At 39.3% G+C, this 20,715-nt stretch overlaps 1 long non-coding RNA gene across 1 annotated transcript in view; it reads right to left on the reverse strand.

Moving 5' to 3' along the window:
* Positions 1 to 854: 854 nt before the first annotated feature.
* Positions 855 to 20,715, reverse strand: part of LOC140850614 (uncharacterized) — a 56,597-nt gene continuing 36,736 nt past the window's right edge. Inside the window, exons 4-5 of the long non-coding RNA XR_012133561.1 lie at positions 13,639 to 13,708; positions 855 to 5,315 (exon numbers count right to left, since the gene is read on the reverse strand). This is a non-coding gene — a long non-coding RNA (uncharacterized lncRNA). The remainder of the gene's footprint in view (positions 5,316 to 13,638; positions 13,709 to 20,715) is intronic.

Here is a 20,715-nt window from a genome sequence, read left to right on the forward strand (position 1 = left end):
ACCTGTAAGAGAATAAATTTGTACTGTTCAAGTCAACTAAGCTGCAGTCATTTGTTACAGCAGCAATAGGAAATAAATATACCTGGTGACCAAGATCCAGTGCCAGGGTCATCTAACTTACAGTACTGTCTCTGACACCAACCTGGTGACCTTGGGACTGAATTTAATTGCCATATGCTTCAGCTTCCTCATGTTTTGAGCAATTCATGAGATGATTCATGCAGAGTTTTTAAGCACAGATTATGACACAGAATGTGTGCAACTGATGGAAGCTAATATTCAGAAGGAAAGGGACTGACAATGGTTGAATCAACCAAGTTCCAGGCACTTCTCAGCTCCCACCTTATTAAAGTCCCATGACAGTCCTGAGGGGCAAGGATTTCTGTTTAGGTATTTTATAAATTAAGGCAATTGAGATTCAGATTCAGACTAAATCATTTGTGTAGTTGGTTATTGTCTGTATCTACCTACTAACATTCACTGTCTCTATTTGATACCCTGACAATTAAATTCCTTCAGGGAATTTTTTTTTTTCCCTAACCAAAGCAAATTCAAGATAAATGGACCAATGCAGTGGAAGAGTACATTATCAAGAATCTGGCAAATGTAGGGCCTCATCCCTTTTCTGTGACAAATTAGTCATGGACTCTTCTGTGCCTCAGTTTCTTCACAGGTAAAAATTAACTGTTGAAATATTAATGATGAAATAACACTGACCTTTTTATTTTCTAGACAAATCTAACAGCGGAATTTTTAATCAACTATTTTTATCTAAGAACTTCAGATGCATCAGCACATTTTTGCCAACTTAATTTTTCAGGAAAACAAACTATGAACTTCCATTGCATTGTAACATTTTGATTGAAATGTAACTCTATCAATTCAATAATGGTAAGAGGCTTTCCCCTCAAATCTTAGAATCAGAAGACTCTTCCTTCTGTTAAAAAGATACTTAATAAAGGGTGGTGGAAACTGGTAGAATATTACTCCCTAGTCTTATAGTAAATGAAGTAAAAGTCTTTGTAATGAGCACAAGGACATCGTTAGATAGTAACACATTATTTGATTATAAAAGTTATTCACAAACTTATCAACATCATATCTGTTTCTGTGGGGCACAGAAGTAGTTGTAGGATATGAATCTTGGGCTGTTCCTAATTAAACCCTCAACATAGACAATAATTCATATCTGAAGAATATCCTCCACCATGGCAGCAGAGGCCATCAGGCTCTACCTACTTCCTAGGGGTGCAGAATGATTTAAGCTCTCCAAACAGCAAAGTGGCCTACGATCAGGGGACCTAGATTCAGCTGTCTTGACCTAAATGACTTGAGTTCTCTTCCAATTCCAAAATGCTGTTTTCATTGTCTTTTCTACCTCATCAGTTAATTTGTTTGATGCTACAGGATGCTTAGTAACTACATGACATCTCAGAGGCCCATTTTTAGATGAAAAACTGAGGTCAGGTGAGGGGACTTGCCTCAAGTCATAGAGTGGACCATCCACTGTAGAACAAACATTAGACTTCAGGCCTTCCAAATCTTAGGCTTACTCTTTTCTTCCCACACCACCTGCAAACACCAGCAACCTTTCCACAGCAGCAGTGAGGTGCAGGTGGTATGCTGCCTGTAACGTTAAATTTCATGCTTAGAAAAACTGTCATGGCTGGCTGCCCAGAAAAAGTAGTACTTGTCTTTCCATTTTCTTAAAGTGGTTAGCCCAATTTCTTTTTAATAAAGAAGAAGGTAAAAGGTTCTCAGAAGTATTCTATAACTTGGAGGCCTTACAAGGAATAATAGATCAATGAAAGTGCCATAACTTAGGAACTAATCCTGACCCTGTGCTTACTAAGCTGTGCAACCTCTTTCTAAATACTTAACATCTCTGAACTTTAGTTTCTCTCATCTACAAAATTAACATCTGCTCCCCAGCGTTGCTTTTAAAGTCAAATAAAAATGACAACACTAGTGAACATCACTTCTTTAATTGTGGTGGGTTGGGCGTTCTGCTAACCACTTTACCAATTTCATTTCATTCCCTTCTTACAATCACCCTAACAGGTAGGGTGATTATTTACCCTGTTATTATTATTCACATTTCATAGATTAAGAATTAACCTTGAGTACTTACGTCATTTGCCTAAGGTCACAGAGCTAATTTCAAGTCCTCTTCAACGACACTTTAAAAAACATGATGCATTATCCAATACAGTGCTTCAGATCCTCTATCTGATTGTCCCTAAAATGTCTGTTCTGGATGAACTGATACCCATGCCTATTGCTGGAACCACCTCTGAGATAGTAAACTTAGGAATGTGTGCTTGCCTTCCCTTCCTTCCTCCTTGGTCAGCAGCTTAGGGATGAAGAAAGCTGAGGAGAAAGTAGATGTGTAAGTGAGTAGGAGGCTGTAAGCTCCGGAAGGCAAGGGCTGGGATACATCTCTGTTATATGCTCTGCATAGTGTTCCATACTGAGCACTTTGCCCAGCGCCCTGCTCAGAGTGATGCTCAGTAATATTCGCTAAATGAATAAAGAAAATGCTGCCTCCTCGTACAGATGGGCGGCTTTTCTACGTGCAACTTACCCACAGCACAGACAATGATCCCTGAAAACAAACTGATGACTGAATGTGTCCACTAAGCTCTGGTCGTTTCCTCCAGGGCATACAACCAGACATTATTTCCCACCGTCTCCTGGAGTTATGCAGGATCCTGTAACAGTCAATGAAATAGGAACAAAAATGAGCTACACTGTTCCCGGCCTGGCCCCCAAAACCTCACAAGTGAGTCTCTAACTTCCTTCTCCTACCAGCTGGAGGCAGAGAATCCACTGGTAGATTCCAGAGCCCTAGGATATGGTAAAGCCACTAGAAGGAAAGACTGTGGGTCCCTGAGTACCTGGAGCAGAGCCCCCTGGAACTACCACCAATTCAAGCCTGATTCCAGCTGCTGTGAGAAACTTATAATTTACTAAGCCACTGAGGAGTTACTGAGGTATGATCGACAACTATAAATTGTATGTATTTAAGTTGTATAATGTGATGTTTTGATATGTTTGCATTATGAAATGATTGCCACTATCAAGTTAATTAACATGTGCATCACTTCATATAACTCCATTTTTTTTATAGTGAGAATGCTTAGGATCTACTCTCTTTGCAAATTTCAAGTATGCAATACAGTACTGTTAACTATAGTCACCATGCTGTACATTAGACTCCATAACTTATTCACCTTTAACCAAGAGTTTATACCCTTTGGCCAGCATCTGCATGTTTCCCCCACACTCCAGCTCCTGGCAACCCCCATTCTATTCTCTGCTTCTAAAAGTTCACCTATTTTAGATTTCACATACAAGGCAGATCACGCAGCATGTGTCTGTGTCTGGCTTATTTCACTTAGCATAATATCCTCAGGTTCATCCCATATTGTCACAAATGGCAGGATTTCCTTCTTCTAAGGCAGAAAGTATGTTTATTTTCACATTTTCTTTATCCATTCACTCATGGACAGAATTATGCTGCAATGAACCTAGGAGGGCAGTTATCTCTTTGAGATACTGGTTTCATTTCCTTCAGCTGTATAGCCAGAAGAGGGGTTGCTGGATCACATGGTAGTTCTATTTTTAATTTTTGGAAGAACCTCCATATGGTTTCCATAGTTGCTGCACCAGTTTGCATTCCAACCAAAAGCTGTAAGAGTCCTCTCATCTTCACAACTTGGCTAATACTTGTGATCTTTTGACTTTTGATCATAGCCATCTTCACAAGTCTGAGGTGATACATCATGTGGTTTTGATTTGTATTTCCTGTCACCAAAGGCAATATTGCGCCCCTTTTGATGTATCTGCAGGCCATCTCTATGTTGTCTTTGGAAAAATCTCTCTTCAGGGCCTTGCCCATTTTTTAACTGGGTCATTTAAGTTTTTGCTCTTGAGCTGTATGAGTTCCTTATATGTTTTGGATATTAACCCCTTATCAGACATTGTTTGCAAATAATTTCTCTCATTCTATAGATTGCCTTTTTCATTTTGTTGATTGTTTACTTGGCTGTGCAGAAACTTTTTAGTTTGATGTCGTCCCACTTGTTTGTTTTGATGGCCTGTGTTTTTGGTTAAGCCATCCAAAAAAATGCCACTGAAATTTTTGAAGCCATTGTTACGGCAATTGGCTTACCATGCCTTCCTCCTACCCTGCCACCACCAGTTCACAAACCTGCAGTGACTGTGCTGGCATCAGGCCAGCCAGAAGGAGTCTCAGCCTACAACAGCTATAGACACAAATCACACATTCTTTCATACACTCTCAGACTGCCTTATGTAACTTGTTTTTTCTATTTATTTCCTACTGTTATTATTTTCCTTAATAAAATTTCATTTGTATAAAAATACTTAAAACAGGGAGGAGAGCAAAGAGAATGTTTTGGGCCTCAGACATTTGGGAATGGAGCATGTGAAACAATCGTATTTGTTAGGATTTCTGACCTTCTGTCACCACAGAAGCTAAGGGAATAAACCCTTGGAAATTGGTGGTCTAGAAATATTTACAAACTTATAAAGAGAGACTACCAAGCTAAAACTTTCACCTAGGCACAAAATGTTAAGGAGATACATAAAATCAAGCATGTACATCTCAGTATTAAAATCTATTCATTTTTTTGCATGTACAAAGACTTGGCCTACAAGAGCCTATGTTTCCTTTAGATAGGACTTTAGGTAAAAGAAAAACTTGGATTTAAATCTGATGGCTTGGAAGGGGATACAAAAATATCTTTAAATATTTTAAGCAATTGTGCATAAATCCCTGGCACAGAGAAGAATGTATTTCTTTCTATCCTTTATGATATTTTATGATTACTCTTCTAATAATTTGTGTGATATTTCCCAGTTGTCAAATGTCTCTGATTGCCAGTGATTAAGACTAAATGAGAAGATCACACTTCTCCCCCAGGTGGTTGTTAGGAAACATCTGAACCATAGTGATTTGTTTGAACTCTCCCTAGCAATCTCAAGTTTACATAAACATTCATGCACACAACACTAATACATTTATTGGCAATGCAGGTTTCTGATCTAAAGTATCCACTTTTTCATGGATTAGAAATCATAAGCATATTTGGAAAACCAAGGGTATGAACTTCAAGATTCATGGTTTTATACATGTTAATTAAACCAGATCTGAGCTCCTGGATAATGTGGGCATTTGAGCTTCATACACAGTAGGTGAGGACAATAGAATTATTAATTAATGATGACATGAGTCACTGTTCTCTTTGAATGGCGAGGGAAATTGTCAGATGTGTCTTATTTCTTCAGTCCTATTAAAACACAAGAACAAAAATCAATGGTTCAATAAATAATTAAGAAGTAGCCACCATAGAAAAAATGTAAAGGTCATAACATAAGGCTGTGTCTGCCAATGTACATGGCATAAAGGAGAGGTGGCATCTAATGGTCTGCTTAGTTGAGTACTAACATGGAAATCAAAATTCTAGCAAAATATCAAACTAAAACTTTTTGTAATCTTTGGAGTAGATTAAAATACTAGTTTTACTGTTATTTAGATAGATGATTATATAAACATATCACACCTTGCCCTGCCTTCATATCTTTGAATTATGTTTTACCCTCCTCCCAGAATACTGCCTTTATTTTTTGGAGAAGCCATTTCTCAACCTTCAAGTCTTGCCTCAAGAATCACCTCCCTGGTATGGCCTCCTCTGACCCTACCCTTACAGACAGAACAAAATATCCTTTGTCTCTGCTCCATAGCCTACTCCACCAACTCTAATCTACTATTTAATAATGTGTGTCTCCTTTTAAAAAAACAGAGCTGTGGAACATTCCAGATGGTGACGTGAGAGGTGAGATGGAGAATTCCTCCCAAAACCACAGATATTATGAAAATGTAGTTAATTGATACAACTAACCCTAAAACAACAACAAGAAAGAAGACTGAACCAGACTGCACACAGACCTCACAAACAGAGCAGACCTCACAAAACAGGGTAACGTAGGAAAGCCTTAATCAGGTGGGACCCAAGCCCTTCCCCCACCCGAGCTCACCGGTGGGAGGAAGAGAAATGGAGCGGAGGAGGGGGTGGAAGCCTGGGACTGCTGAACACACAGCCCTGGAGGTCTGCTTTGGGGGCAGAAACCTACACTGTGTGGTGCTCAGGACATTGGGGAGCTCAGATAGGCGGAGTACTTGAGACACAGATTCCGGCCATTTGTGGATGAGGGGACCCACACCCAGCAGCTCTGGAAAAAGGAAATAGCAGGTAGTCTGAGAGGCTTCCTAGTGGCGAGAGGGCTGCTGAAGGAGTGGGGTTTGCACAGAGCTTGCTGTGCAGGGGAGGGGAGAGCTGGACAAGGTTGTCTGGGTACACTTTGCCCAGCAGGTTGGGAACTTTGAGGAACTTCAGGTGCTCCATCCCCCTGGCTGCCTACTTAGCTCTGAGGCTCCCCACTGTGACACACAGCCTGCTGTGCCTTCCTCCTACCCTGCCACCACCAGTTCACAAACCTGCAGTGACTTGCTGGCATCAGGCAAGCCATAAGGAGTCTCAGCCTACAACAGCTATAGACACAAAGCACAGAGGCTTACACCAGAGACAGGCACCACAGATGGGAACCAGGAAACAGATCTTTCCTCACCCAAGGCACCAGCTCTGCTTCCCTATGACCCACAACCTCACTCTAGGGGTTGAGCAGCTCCAGAGACTGGAGCTTCTGGGCACTAGTGGACACCACACAGAAATATGAAATGTCAAAAGAACATGGTTCAGACCAAAATTTCACAACCCCCAGAAAAAGGGCCTAATGAAACTGAACTCACCAATCTGCCTGAAAGAGAGTACAAAATATGCTTATGGAGGTACAGAAAAATACTCAAGAACTCAGGAACGAATTTAAGTCGGAGATGCAATCATTAAGAAATTACATATCTGAAATGAAACATACAATGGAGGGATTTAAAAGCAGATTAGATGTAGTAGAAGAGACAGTAAATGGAATAAAAAATACAGAAGAGGAATACAAAGAAGCTGACTCACAGAAAGAAAAAAGAATCTCTAAGAATGAAAGAATATTGAGAGAATTGTGTGATGAATCCAAATGGAACATTATTCATACTAAAGGGTACCAGAAGAAGAAGAGAGAGAAAAAGGGAAAGAAAGTGTAATTGAGGAGGTAATTGCTGAAAAGTTCCCCAATCTGGGGAAGGAGATAGTCTCTCAAGCCATGAAAGTGTACAGATCTCCCAACACAAGGGACCCAAGGAAGACATCAAGACATATAATAATTAAAATGGCAAAGATCAAGGATAAAGACAGACTTTTAAAAGCAGCTAGAGAGAGAAAAAAGATCACATATAAAGGAAAACCCATCAGACTATCATCAGACTTCTCAACAGAAACCTTACAGGCCAGAAGGGAGTGACATATTTAATGCAATAAAGCAGAAGGGCCTTGAGCAAAGAGTACTATACTCGGCAAGGTTATCATTTAAATTTGAAGGAGGGATTAAACAATTTTCAGATAAGAAAAAGTTGAGAGAATTTACCTCCCACAAACCACCACTACAGTGCATTTTGGAGGGACTCCTATAGATGGAAGTGTTCGTAAGGCTAAATAGATGTCACCCAAGGGATAGACAAAGACTACAGAATATGATTCAGAACAAACAAAGAATGGAGGAGGAAGAAAAAGGAGGAAAAAAAAAGAGAGAACCTTTAGGTTGTATTTGTAATAGCACACAAAGTGAGTTAATTTAGACTGTTAGACAGTAAAGGAATTACCCTTGAACCTTTGGTAACCACAAGTCTAAAGCCTGCAATGGCAATAAGTACATACCTATTGATAATCACCCTAAATGTAAATGGTCTAAATGCACCAATCAAAAGACATAAGGTCACTGAATAGATTAAAAAACAAGACCCACCTATATGCTGCCTACAAGAGACTCACTTCAAACCCAAAGACATACACAGACTGAAAGTAAAGGGATGGAAAAAGATATTTCGTGCAACTAACAGGAAGAAAAAAGCAGGTGTTGCAGTAGTTGTATCAGACAAAATAGACTTCAAAACAAAGAAAATAACAACAGACAAAGAAGGACATTACATAATGATAAAGGGGGTCAGTCCAACAAGAGGATATAACTGTTATAAATACCTATGCACCCAGCACAAGATCACCTACATATGTGAAACAAATACTAACAGAATTAAAGGGGAAAATAGAATGCAATGCATTCATTTTAGGAGACTTCAGCACACCACTCACTCCAAAGGACAGATAAACCAGACAGAAAATAAGTAAAGAGACAGAGGCACTGAGCAACGTATTAGAACAGATGGACCTAACGGACATCTACAGAACACTCCATCCAAAAGCAACAGGATACACATTCTTCTCAAGTGCACATGGAACATTTTCAAGAACAGATCATATACTAGGCAACAAAAGAACCTCAGTAAATTAAAAAAGATTGAAATTGTACCAACCAGCTTCTCAGATCACAAAGGTGTGAAACTAGAAATAAATTACACAAAGAAAACAAAAAAGCCCACCAACACATGGAGGCTTAATAACATGTTCCTAAATAACCAATGGATCAAGGACCAAATAAAAACAGAGATCAAGCAATATATGGAGACAAATTACAACAATGATTCAACAACACAAAATCTGTGGGACACAGAGAAGGCTGTGCTAAGAGGGAAATATATTGCAATACAGGCTTACCTCAGGAAAGAAGAACAATCCCAAATGAACAGTCTAAACTCACAATTAATGAAACTAGAAAAGGAAGAACAAATGAGGCCCAAAGTCAGTAGAAGGAGGGACATAATAAAGATTAAAGCAGAAATAAATAAAATTGAGAAGAATAAAACAATAGAAAGAATTAATGAAAGCAGAAGCTGGTTCTTCGAGAAAATAAACAAAATAGATAAACCCTTAGCCAGACTTATCAAGAAAAAAAGAGTCTACACACATAAACAGAATCAGAAATGAGAAAGGAAAAATCACTACAGACATCACAGAAATACAAAGAATTATGAGAATGTTATAAAAAATTATATGGTAACAAACTGGATAACCTAGAAGAAATGGACAACTTTCTAGAAAAATACAACCTTCCAAGGCTGACCCAGAAAGAAACAGAAAATCTGAATAGACCAATTACCAGCAAAGAAATTGAATTGGTAATCAAAAAACTACCTAAGCACAAAACCCTTGGACCAGATGGTTTCACTGCTGAATTTTATCAAACAGTTAGTGAAGACCTAATACCTATCCTCCTCAAAGTTTTCCAAAAAGTAGAAGAGGAGGGAGTATGCCCAAACTCATTCTACAAGGCCAACATCACTCTAATACCAAAACCAGGCAGACACCACAAAAAAGGAAAATTACAGACCAATATCCCTGATGAACATAGATGCAGAAATACTCAACAAAATATTAGTGAACTGAATTCAAAAATACATCAAAAAGATCATCCATCATGATCAAGTGGGATTGATCTCAGGGATGGAAGGATGGTACAACATTTGAAAATCCATCAGCATCATACACTACATCAACAAAAAGAAAGACAAACACCATATGATCATCTCCATAAATGCTGAAAAAGCATTTGGCAAAATTTAACATCCATTCATGATAAAACTCTCAACAAAATGGGTATAGAGGGCAAGTACCTCAACATAATAAAGACTATATATGACAAACCCACAGCCAACGTTATACTTAACAGTGAGAAGCTGAAAGCAATTCCTTTAAGATCAGGAACAAGACAAAGATGTCCACTCTCCCCACTTCTATTCAACGTAGTTCTGGAGGTCCTAGCCATGGCAATCAGAAAATACAAAGAAATAAAAGGCATCCAGATAGGCAAGGAAGAAGTCAAACTGTCCCTGTTTGCAGATGACATGATATTGTACATAAAAAACCCTAAAGAATCCACTCCAAAACTACTGGATCTAATATCTGAATTCAGCAAAGTTGCAGGATATAAAATTAATACACAGAAATCTGTTGCATTCCTATGCACTAACAATGAACTAGAAGAAAGAGAAATCAGGAAAACAATTCCATTCACAATTGCATCAAAAAGAATAAAATACTTGGGAATAAACCTAACCAAGGAAGTGAAAGACCTATACCCTGAAAACTACCTGACGCTCTTAAGAGAAATTAAAGAGGACACTAATAAATGGAAATTCATTCCATGCTCTTGCCTAGGAAGAATTAATATTGTCAAAATGGCCATCTGCCTTAAGCAATATACAGATTCAATGCAATCCCTATCAAAATACCTACAGCATTCTTCAACGAACTAGAGCAAATAGTTCTAAAATTCATATGGAATGACAAAAGATCTCCAATAGCCAAAGCAGGCAGAATTATGCTCCCTGGCTTCAAGCTCTACTACAAAGCCACAGTAATCAAGATAATTTGGTACTGGCACAAGAACAAACCCACAGACCAGTGGAACAGGATAGAGAGTCCAGATATTAACTCAAGCATATATGGTCAATTACTATATGATAAAGGAGCCATGGATATACAATGGGGAAATGACACCTTCTTCAACAGCTGGTGTTGGGAATACTGGACAGCTACATGTAAGAGAATGAAACTGCATTACTGTCTAACCCTGTACCTAAAAGTAAACTCAAAATGGATCAAAGACCTGAATGTAAGTCATGAAACCATAAAACTCTAAGAAAAAAATATAGGCAAAAATCTCTTGGACATAAACATGAGCAAATTCTTTATGGACATATCTCCCCAGGCAAGGGAAACAAAAGCAAAAATGTACAAGAGGATTACATCAAACTAAAAAGCTGCTGTACAGCAAAGGACACCATCAGTAGAACAAAAAGACATCCTACAGTATGTGAGAATATATTCATAAATGACATATCTGATAAGGGGTTGACAACCAAATTATATAAAGAGTTCACACACCTCAACAAACAAAAAGCAAGTATGCCAATTAAAAAATGGGCAGAGGATCTGAACAGACACTTCTCCAAAGAAGAAATTCAGATGGCCAACAGACACATGAAAAGATACTCCACATCGCTAACCATCACAGAAATGCAAATTAAAACCATAATGAGATATCACCTCACACCAGTTAGGATGGCCAACATCCAAAGAACAAACAACAACAAATGTTGGCGAGGATGTGGAGAAAGGAGAACCCTCCTACACTGCTGGTGGGAATGTAAACTAGTTCAACCATTGTGGAAAGCAGTATGGAGGTTCCTCAAAAAACTAAAAATTAATTTAGTAGTAGTGGAAATACCATTTGACCCAGGAATTCCACTCCTAAGAATTTACCCTAAGAAAGCAGTAGCCCAGTTTGTAAAAGACATACGCACTCCTATATTTATCACAGCATTATTTACAATAGCCAAGAAATGGAAGCAACCTAAGTGTCCATCAGTAGATGAATGGATAAAGAAGATGTGGTACATATACATGATGTAATATTATTCAGCCATAAGAAGAAAACAAATCCTACCATTTGCAACAACATGGATGGAGCTAGAGGGTATTATGGTCAGTGAAATAAGCCAGACAGAGAAAGACAAGAATCAAATGATTTCACTTATCTGTGGAGTATAAGAGCAAAGAAAAAGAAAAAACTGAAGGAACAAAACAGCAGCAGACTCACAGAACCCAAGAATGTACTAACAGTTACCAAGGAGAAAGGGACTGGGGAGGGTGGGTGAGTAGGGAGGAATAAGAGGGAAAATGGGCATAATGATTAGCACACATAATGTAGAGGGGGGGACATGGGAAAGGCAATATATACAGGGAAGACAAGTAATGATTCTACAGCATCTTACTACACTGGTGGACAGGGACTGTAATGGGATATGTTGGGGGGACTTGATAATGGGGAGAGTCTAGTAACCATAATGTTGTTCAAGTGATATACATTAATTATATCCAAATAAAAAATTAAAAAAAAAAACAGAGCTGTTTGAGGACAGGTACTTGACATTGTCCACCTTTGTATCCTCAGAGCCTAGAAAGATGTGCTATACTTACTGGGTGCTTGATAAATGTTTGATGCATCATTAAATGGTTCTCAAAGTATTGTCTGTGAACACCTGATAGTTCTATAGACCTTTCAAAGGGTCTGTGAGGTCAAAACTATGTTTATATTAATACTAAGAAGTCAGTTGCCTCTCACTGTTGACCTCTGCACTGACAGAGTGAAAATGATGGGTAAAATGACTGGGTTCAGAGCACAAATCAAGTCATGGCAACAAAAAAGTAATATTGGTAGTCCTTTTAGTTTTCACAGCTGCACACTTCCAGGAAATAGAGTGCAAGTTCCACTTGGGAATGTCTTTGGGCACATAGCAAAAAAATATTAATTTATTAAGTCTTGACCTTCAAGACATGTCTTTCTAATACTCCGTGTGATGAAATGGCATGGATGGATTAAAAGCCCTGCTGTATTCTGCAGCCCAGTGGTTTTTCTCAAGGATATGCCCTGGTTTGTTTGTCTTGAATTACAAACTGAGCTAGCTGGGGGTTTTTTTTGTTTTCTGTTTTTCCTAAAAAGAACCACTAACAGGTAAACCATGGTTATTCAGATTTGGAAATTTGGCAGAAATTTTCACATAATCGAATAGAGTAAGCCTGCTAATTCAAGGGAAACACAATACATTGCAAATGACAAAATTCAAGTTTTCAAGTATAAATTAGAATTTTGGAAAACTTGTATCTTCTACTTTGCTCTTAACAGCTTCGCAATATTTAAAGACTTTCCTGATGAGAAGAGTGGTGATATTTACAAATGTTGAGTTTCGATATTCTACGGTAACTTGTGTCAACACTTGGAGATCTGTGTATTACTTCTAGTCCCCTGAAAAGAAGATGCTAAAATGAGATTAGACATTCACGAGAGTTACTGATAGAAATACCTCTGAAGGGTAAAGGAAGAGAGCCTGAGAAGGCATAGGAAGCCTTCAGACCATAATGTAGGTCTGATGCCTGTGCAGGAGGGAAGCAAGAAAGAGCTTCAGACTGCAGTGCAGTTTCAGGAATATTTCTGCTGAGCCAATGGCAGATTCTGGAGCCAAAGTTATCACTTTAAGGAGGTCTGCGTCTCACAGGGATGGGACTGCATCAGTGCTTCTGCTATGCTCATTCCTTGGCTGGGATCAGCTCTGGGAAGCATCACCTTCATACAAATGTGGTGGTGGATCCAGAAGGGCAGCAGCAGATGCTGTTAGTTAATTATATTCCCTGCAGTATGAGATCTCAGCAGTGCATTTTCATGTCCAACAGAATCTGGTATAAGTCAATGAACTGATATTTTCCAAACTGCCAATGCATGTTGTTACACAATCATGAATGAATAAAATATTCACCAAAACTGAGTACAAAAAAACTCATCAACATGAACTACGGTTTCAGATTCCACATTGCAACAAATTTAAACTGCATTTAATATTTTAGAAACCACCATTATTTGGGGTTTGATGTAGTATCAAAGAATAGCCATAATCATCTGAAAAGGCTATTAAAATAATCCTCCTTTTTCCAACCAGGTATACATGTGTGCCAGATTTCCTTCATACACTGTACTTCAACATAAAGAACATACCTCAATAGATTGAATGAGAAGCTGCTAGGAGAATACACAGATCTTCTATTAAGCCAGGTATTAAAGAGATCTGAAAAAAAAAAAAAAAGTAAGACAAAACCCTTCACCTCACTAATTGTTTTCTTGGGAAATACTTTCCATTAAAATGTTTTATGTTAACCTGAACTAGATTTGTTACTGTTAATTTTTAAACAAATTGATAAATATTTGAAAGTTTCTCAGTCTGAATTTATAACACAATAAAAGGCAATGGACGTTATTCATATAACAGAAGCTCTTTGAAGTCCTTGATAATTTTTAAGAGTATAAAGTAGACCTGAGAGAAAAATGTTGGAGGACCACTGCATTAAGGAATCATTACATTCAGCAATGGGCAGTGAAACAAAGTTAGTACACAATAGAAGAAGGCAAAGAATACAGTGGTTAACAGAATAGCTCAAGAGTCAGAAAACCAGAATTTAGATTTTGGCTTCAATATGGCATCTTTGGACAAATGAATTAAGCTCTCTGACACTCTATGTTGGTGAGGATATGGGGCAACTGGAACTCTCCCCCTTTACTGTTGAGAGTCAAAAATGATGTACCCATTCTTGAGAGGTATTTAGTGGTTTCTTATAAATTTAAGCATACATCTATCCTATGAGCCAGAAATTTCTCTCCTAGGTATTTACCTAAGAGAAACAAAACTCTTGTTCACAAAAAAGGAATTTATGTTTGTAGCAGACTTATTCATAATAGTCAAAATATGATAGTAATCTAAATGTCCTTCAAAGCAAAAATCACAAGTAGTGTTTTATTCAAGAAAACAGGGTAATACACATGTAATTTTTAAAAGAAACTACTGATACACACGAAATTACTGACTCTTCTCTAATAAACATTTTGTTGAACCAAAGAAGCCAGACACAAAACTATACATACTCTAAAATTCTGCTTATATAAAATTCGAGAAAACAGACTGAGGTAATCTGTGGCTAGAAATCAGAAATTGGGGATGACGAGAGGTTAGGGGAAATGGAATTTTCTAGAAAGGGCACAAAGGAACTACCTGTGGTGATGAAAATATTTTACATCTTGTTTTGGGGAAGTAATTATATGGATGGACACAGTTATTAAAACCCATTAACTGTATCCCAAGATGTGTGTATTTCATTTATATTTGTGTATGTTAATTATATTAATTGTATGTCAATAAAATGTATTAAGAGGTGTAAGTAGCAGAAGGAGGAGAGGAGAGAAGGAAGAGGAGAAAGAAGACCTTGGCAACAGTGGTGTCTGGGTCTGACTGCAGATCTATTAAATAAGAAGCTGTGAGGGTGGGATCCAGGAATCCGTGTTGTACAAGCCTCTCAGGGATTCGACTTGTCGAGAACTCTAGGGTCTTGACAGGTATTGTCCATATCGTCATCCCCACGATTGTAGAAAACACTGTTTTCGAGTGGGAATAGATCAAACAGGACCTTCTGTGTCTCAGAACTTTCAGGAATCCCCTCACCTTGGGTCTCCTGAGCACTTTCTATCACATCATTCATATGAATCTTCTAATTTTTTACTCTGACCTGCATATTTTCTTTTAAAAGGTATATCTTAATCTTCGATGTGGATTATAAACCCCTCAATCTCAGGCCCTCTCTGAGATGTCTCCCACAGACACTGCTGGGATGATATTCCTGGGGCTCCCCCCACACCGTCACTCCCTTGGCCCAGGAAGCTGGTACTTGCAGCGTCACCCTGCGAGCAGCTGCGGCCTGTTCAGTACTGGGAGCACCTTGCCAGAAGTGCTTCCATCAGAGGGGAAGTCTGGGCAGGGAACAGTCAGAGCCTTCCGGCCTTGGCCTCAGAGTGAGTCAGCAGGACCACCAGGCTGAGCATCCAGAGGGCAGTACAAGGCCAGGCCAAAAGTTTGAGGTGATCCTGGGCTTTTCTAAGCCCATAAAGGTGAGAGCTTAAGAAAGCAAACTGGACCATTGTTCCCAGCATGTCTGGCTTCATGCCCAGGCTCAGCCCTCCGCTCAAGCAAATGCGCATAAACCTACTTTCAAAAAACCACTTCCCCCAAATCTAACACAAGGCCTTGGCTTCAGGTATAGAATCATGTGAAATGAAGGATTCAACAGCCTCCAGTCAGATTGCTGAGAGAAAAGGCACATTAGTGACAGGGACAGTGAAAACAAAGGCAGCCTACAAAACCCGAACATGTTTTGGTCACATTTTCTATTGAAAGGCATTGTGCAATCTCTAAATATGGAGATCCAAGATTCTGTACAGCTTAAATCAAGAGCTGAGTCACTTGTTCCATTGACTGCATGTTTAAAATGGGTGGGCACAGTTCCACTGAGTATAACAAAATTGCATTTTATGCATTGATAGCAGACACCTGTTAAGCAATGTATGTGAATGTTCCCAATGTTCACAGCAAAGTAGTTATGAGGCAGAGACTATTATAACTGCCATTCTATAGATGTGAAAACTGAGGCTAAGAGAAGTTAAATAATAGGTTTGATTGTCATCTAGCTAAGAAATAGCCAAGCCATACTAAGACTCAAGTGGCCTTACCCCATGACCCATTCATTTCTGAAACAAATCTACACACTGAGTAAATATTTATTAGACACCTATTTATTATATGCCAGATACTTACTCTAGGCACTACAAATATCATGACAAATTAAACAAAGTCCTTACCCTCACGGAGCTCACACTGCCGCAGAGAAGACAGTAAATGATGAATAACAATGTTTCCAATGTAATAAGTAGTGATAAGGGATAAAAGTGATGCCACGTGCTGGGTGCAGCTTAACTAAATAGGATGGTCTCCAAGGCCTCTCTGCAGGGAGGTCTTCATAATAGGACCTGACCAAAGGCTGGAAGGCAGCCGGGTACACATTTGCAAGGAAAGAGTCCCACATGGTGGTAAATCCTTGCAGGGAATGCTTGTCAAATTAAAGGGATGGGAGGAGGCAAATGGGACTAAAGCAGGTAAGCTAAGGGAAGAGTAATGGGAAATGTAGTATAAAAGGTTCCCAGGGGCATATCTTGTAGGACATGGTGGAAGATTTTATTATGAGGCTGATCGGGAGCCTTTTGGGCAGGTGAGGGGATGGCCTGCTGGGGCAGATGAGATTTGGTGGTGAGGCTCCGTGAGAAAGCAAGCAGAGAAAGCAGTTAGGAGACTACTGCAGGAGTGCGCGCTAGACATGGTAGTGGCAGAAGGGCTGAGAAGTGGCTGAATTTAGCACATACTTTGGCTACAGAGCCATGGGATTTGCTGAAGGTTGGGTATGAGGCATGAGTCAAGGATGATAGGATGCTTTGTAACTATCCTGTGTGATCGCTCCATGTGCTCACCAAAGAGGAGTGGATATCAATCTTCCTTTCTTCCAGGAAAAGGGAATGCAAATCAAGAGAAAGGCCCTCCCTGGAAAAAAACCAATAAACAAGCCTTCCTAGCAGTTGAGTCTTATAGTATGATGGTAAGGAAACTGCAGGTTGTTTCGCACGAGGAAAGTTAAGCTAAGTGTGGGAAGTGGGCTTCATTTATGACTCAAGCACTTGAGGAGAATGTGAGCCCAGCAAGATGCCTAAGCCCTTGGGTTTCATTTGCTTTAATTATGAAATGGGCATAATAATTCATGTCGACCTACTCAGAAGGTTTTTTTGAAGAACCAATGAAGTAGATTAAAGTATCCTAAAAATTCTGAAGTATAACATACTGTAGTATATAATAAGAATTCTTTCTTTGCAAATTTAATGTCTACATATTGTTGGTAGTGAAGTAAACTTTTGTTACATAAGGTGAGTTTTAATATCTGTCATTGGATTTTGTCTGGATTCTGACAAATTTCCCTTTCAGCTACAGAAGGAAACTCCATGCTCATGTTTCTGCAAGCACATGTAACTCTCTCTCTTTTCAAGCCAGGTCAATTGCTCTGTGTTCCAGTATCAGTTCTGCTGTGTATACCTTCTTTGTTGCATGCAGCTGTTTTTGCTTGGATGAGGAATATGGTTGAAAAGTCAAAAGTAAACAATGGAAATTGCAATGAAAAGGAATGAAATGTTTGAGCTTTAAAAGGAAAGTTAGAAGTTTTAAATAAATTGAGGAATTGCAGCCTTCACATTCATAGAACACTCATAGGTCATTCCATAGTGAGAACATATTAGACAGTGCAGAGGAATGTCCACCCAGGCAGGAATCTGAGTATTTCCTAATTTGCAAAACCGAACAGAACCTATTGTGCAAACCTATTAATGTATCAGATACTATTCACTTTCCATTTCACAAGTAACTTACATTCATAGCGATCCCCAGGAAGTCCACCCTCAGCACACACATGAAGTCAAGTGGAATGACTTCCTTCTCCATAATTTCAATGATATACTTGCTCTATATACACAATTACCCACATATTTGGAGTTTTCATTGTAATCATCCGAAAATGTAAAGAGTTCGAGATAGTCATCTCAGACGCTGTGTCTCTAGATTTACTGTTTGTATCTGAACAATTATGTGAAGAAATAACCAGCCAAAACAAAAAGAATGTTTTCAGCAGCTGCTATTAAAGCCAACAGATGAGGATCAGAGAGAAAATGGCTGATTTAGGAATCACGATATACAAAGAATATTTCCATGCCTTTTCTGCTTCTGCCTATTATGCTCATTTCTTCACATTTTCCACATTACCCCACTAGCCCCCTCCACTACCTTCCCGATCATTTTATTGCCATAAGTTACACATAAGGTGTAGCCAGGCTAAAACATACACACACACACAGACACCACACAAACACAGGTGTCACTTAATCATGATTGAGAGGAAAGAAGTTTGGAGGTTCAAATAAGTTTTGGTTACAGGTAGGAAAAAAAACATGAAAAAAGATGCACAGCTTAATCTAAGAACATATACCCACTGGGAAGGGTGTGACAGAGATGGACGTTCACCCGTCCATGTACTCCGCCTCTGTATTTCCAGGTGCCCTTGCGGTTGGATTGGACCACGGGATGGAATGTGGCCATCACAAGAGTGGGCAGAGAAGCTGTGTGTGTCGTATGTCCAGTCTGCCTCTGGAGCATCCAGCTCGGTCTTCGCTGTTCTTTTGTTAGCAGCTGGAATTGACTGAGATGATGGAGACACCTGACTCTCCTGCTAGAGAAGAGCCACCCAGCTTCCACAGGAATAGAACAGAAACTTTCACTCGGTAAATCCACTGAGATATGGGACCTCTTAGTTTCAGTAGGTAGTGTTGATTACCCTGACACAAAATGCTTTTGATGATAAATTACATGTGGTCTTGAGGTGTCAGAGTCTTAACCAAGGGCATATGAATCTGCAACACAAATTCAAATCAAAAGCCAGGGTGTGTTATATATTCCTATCTATAAACATAGATATGGATGTGATCAATTACCTGGTGGGAATTGCAAGTTGAACAGCTTTTCTATGATGCTGCCCACTTTCCCACAAACCATCACCTCCTCTAATCGTTATAATTGCAGCAGTTTATCTGAATTTACATATCTGGGACAACAAGTCTCTTTTTAAAAAAATGCTTGCAGATAAATTGTGGTTTTCCACACTGTGGTGTGATTTAGTTGGTTCTGACTGAGTTCTTCTAAGCACTGCTGGTTCACAAGCTCCTTGGGAGCTGACCAGGTGTAATCAGAAACTGGTTCCCATAGGCAAAGGGTAGGGAGAGACTGGAGAAAGAGGTAGGCCACTCCAGATTGGTAAGTGACTGGTTTGATAAGCAAGAGAATGCACATATGAGGCTCATCTTGGGCAGCCACAGGATGAGCAGATTTCTACACTTGCCTGCCAGAATCTCAAAAGTTTATATACTCAATGGGGTTCAGTCACATACACAGTACAGATGGTCTCAATACCATGTCCCTCTCTTGAGGCTGTGTCCTTGGGGCAGCCTCTGGGAGTGGGGAAGGCAAACAGAAACCACATTCCAAGGACAGGGGAAGGGGTGAGGAGCTTCTGATTGCCCGGGTCCAGTTCACAGGTCAACTGGCAGTCCCATCTTCTCAAAGGCCTCTCCCAACAAACACCTATCAGAGAGGAAATACACTAAAACTGAAAGTCAAGGGACCCAGGAAGACAGATCCTTTAAAATAGGGTGGAAAGGGTAGGTGAGATGCCTGAATGTGAGTGCCTTGGGACAGGCTGAGGGTGTAGCAGGACTGCCAGGGTGGCACTGAGTGGAGGAAGAGAGAACAGAGAGGGTTGTTAGAAGGATGCCCAGGGAAAATCTCATAGGTTTCACATTTTTGCTTAGGGCCAACTCTAGCAAATGGAAAAAGACATTCTTCTCCCATCTAACTGTCAAGGCTACCTGATACCTATTCCTAGGGGATCTGACAATGTATACTGCAGTTCCTCTACATGAATTACATAAGCTTTTGTGGGTTAGCCTGACACCCTAATCGCCAGTCAACACACTGCTTTTATGAGAGAATACTTCCCAAATTTCAAGCAAGCAGTTCTGGAGTACAAACAAAATTAGAGATTGCTTGTGTATGAAAACAATCTATACACTTCCTTGTCACCACCAAGACTAAATTCTTTGTCTTTATTACAAATCTTCTTGAATGCCCTTTTAAAAGTTTATAAATTTTTCCTTACTTAGGTTGTTCCAAGAATATTTTTTAACCTAATTTCATCTAGTTGTATGTATTTTAAAATTTGAGCTGTAGAAAAAGGCATTACAGAGATAAAGGTATGTACCATGGACCACAAAGTTATACAGGTTAGGAGAGAAATCAATTGGTGATGTCTAGCAAATACCTGATGGAGGAGAAAGAGCTTATCCTTTAAGAGAGGAAAAGCAATACCAAAATCTCTCTAAGGAGAGCTGCTAGGAGAGGCAGACTGTAGTGTAAAAAATCTTTCAGAGTATCTTGGAGGAGTTAAGTAATTTTCCCATACTGAGGGGGCATGTGGATAACTGACTCTTGAAAAGTAAGAAGCCTCAACATTAAAACAATTGGAAGCACTTTCTCTTCCATGGCTTCTCCATCCAGAATCACCAGCAAGAGCTGCTTTCATGATGAAAGTCAAATGCAGTCAAAATGGT

Source organism: Manis javanica, chromosome 7 (assembly GCF_040802235.1).
Source record: "Manis javanica isolate MJ-LG chromosome 7, MJ_LKY, whole genome shotgun sequence".
Classification (NCBI taxonomy): domain Eukaryota; kingdom Metazoa; phylum Chordata; class Mammalia; order Pholidota; family Manidae; genus Manis; species Manis javanica.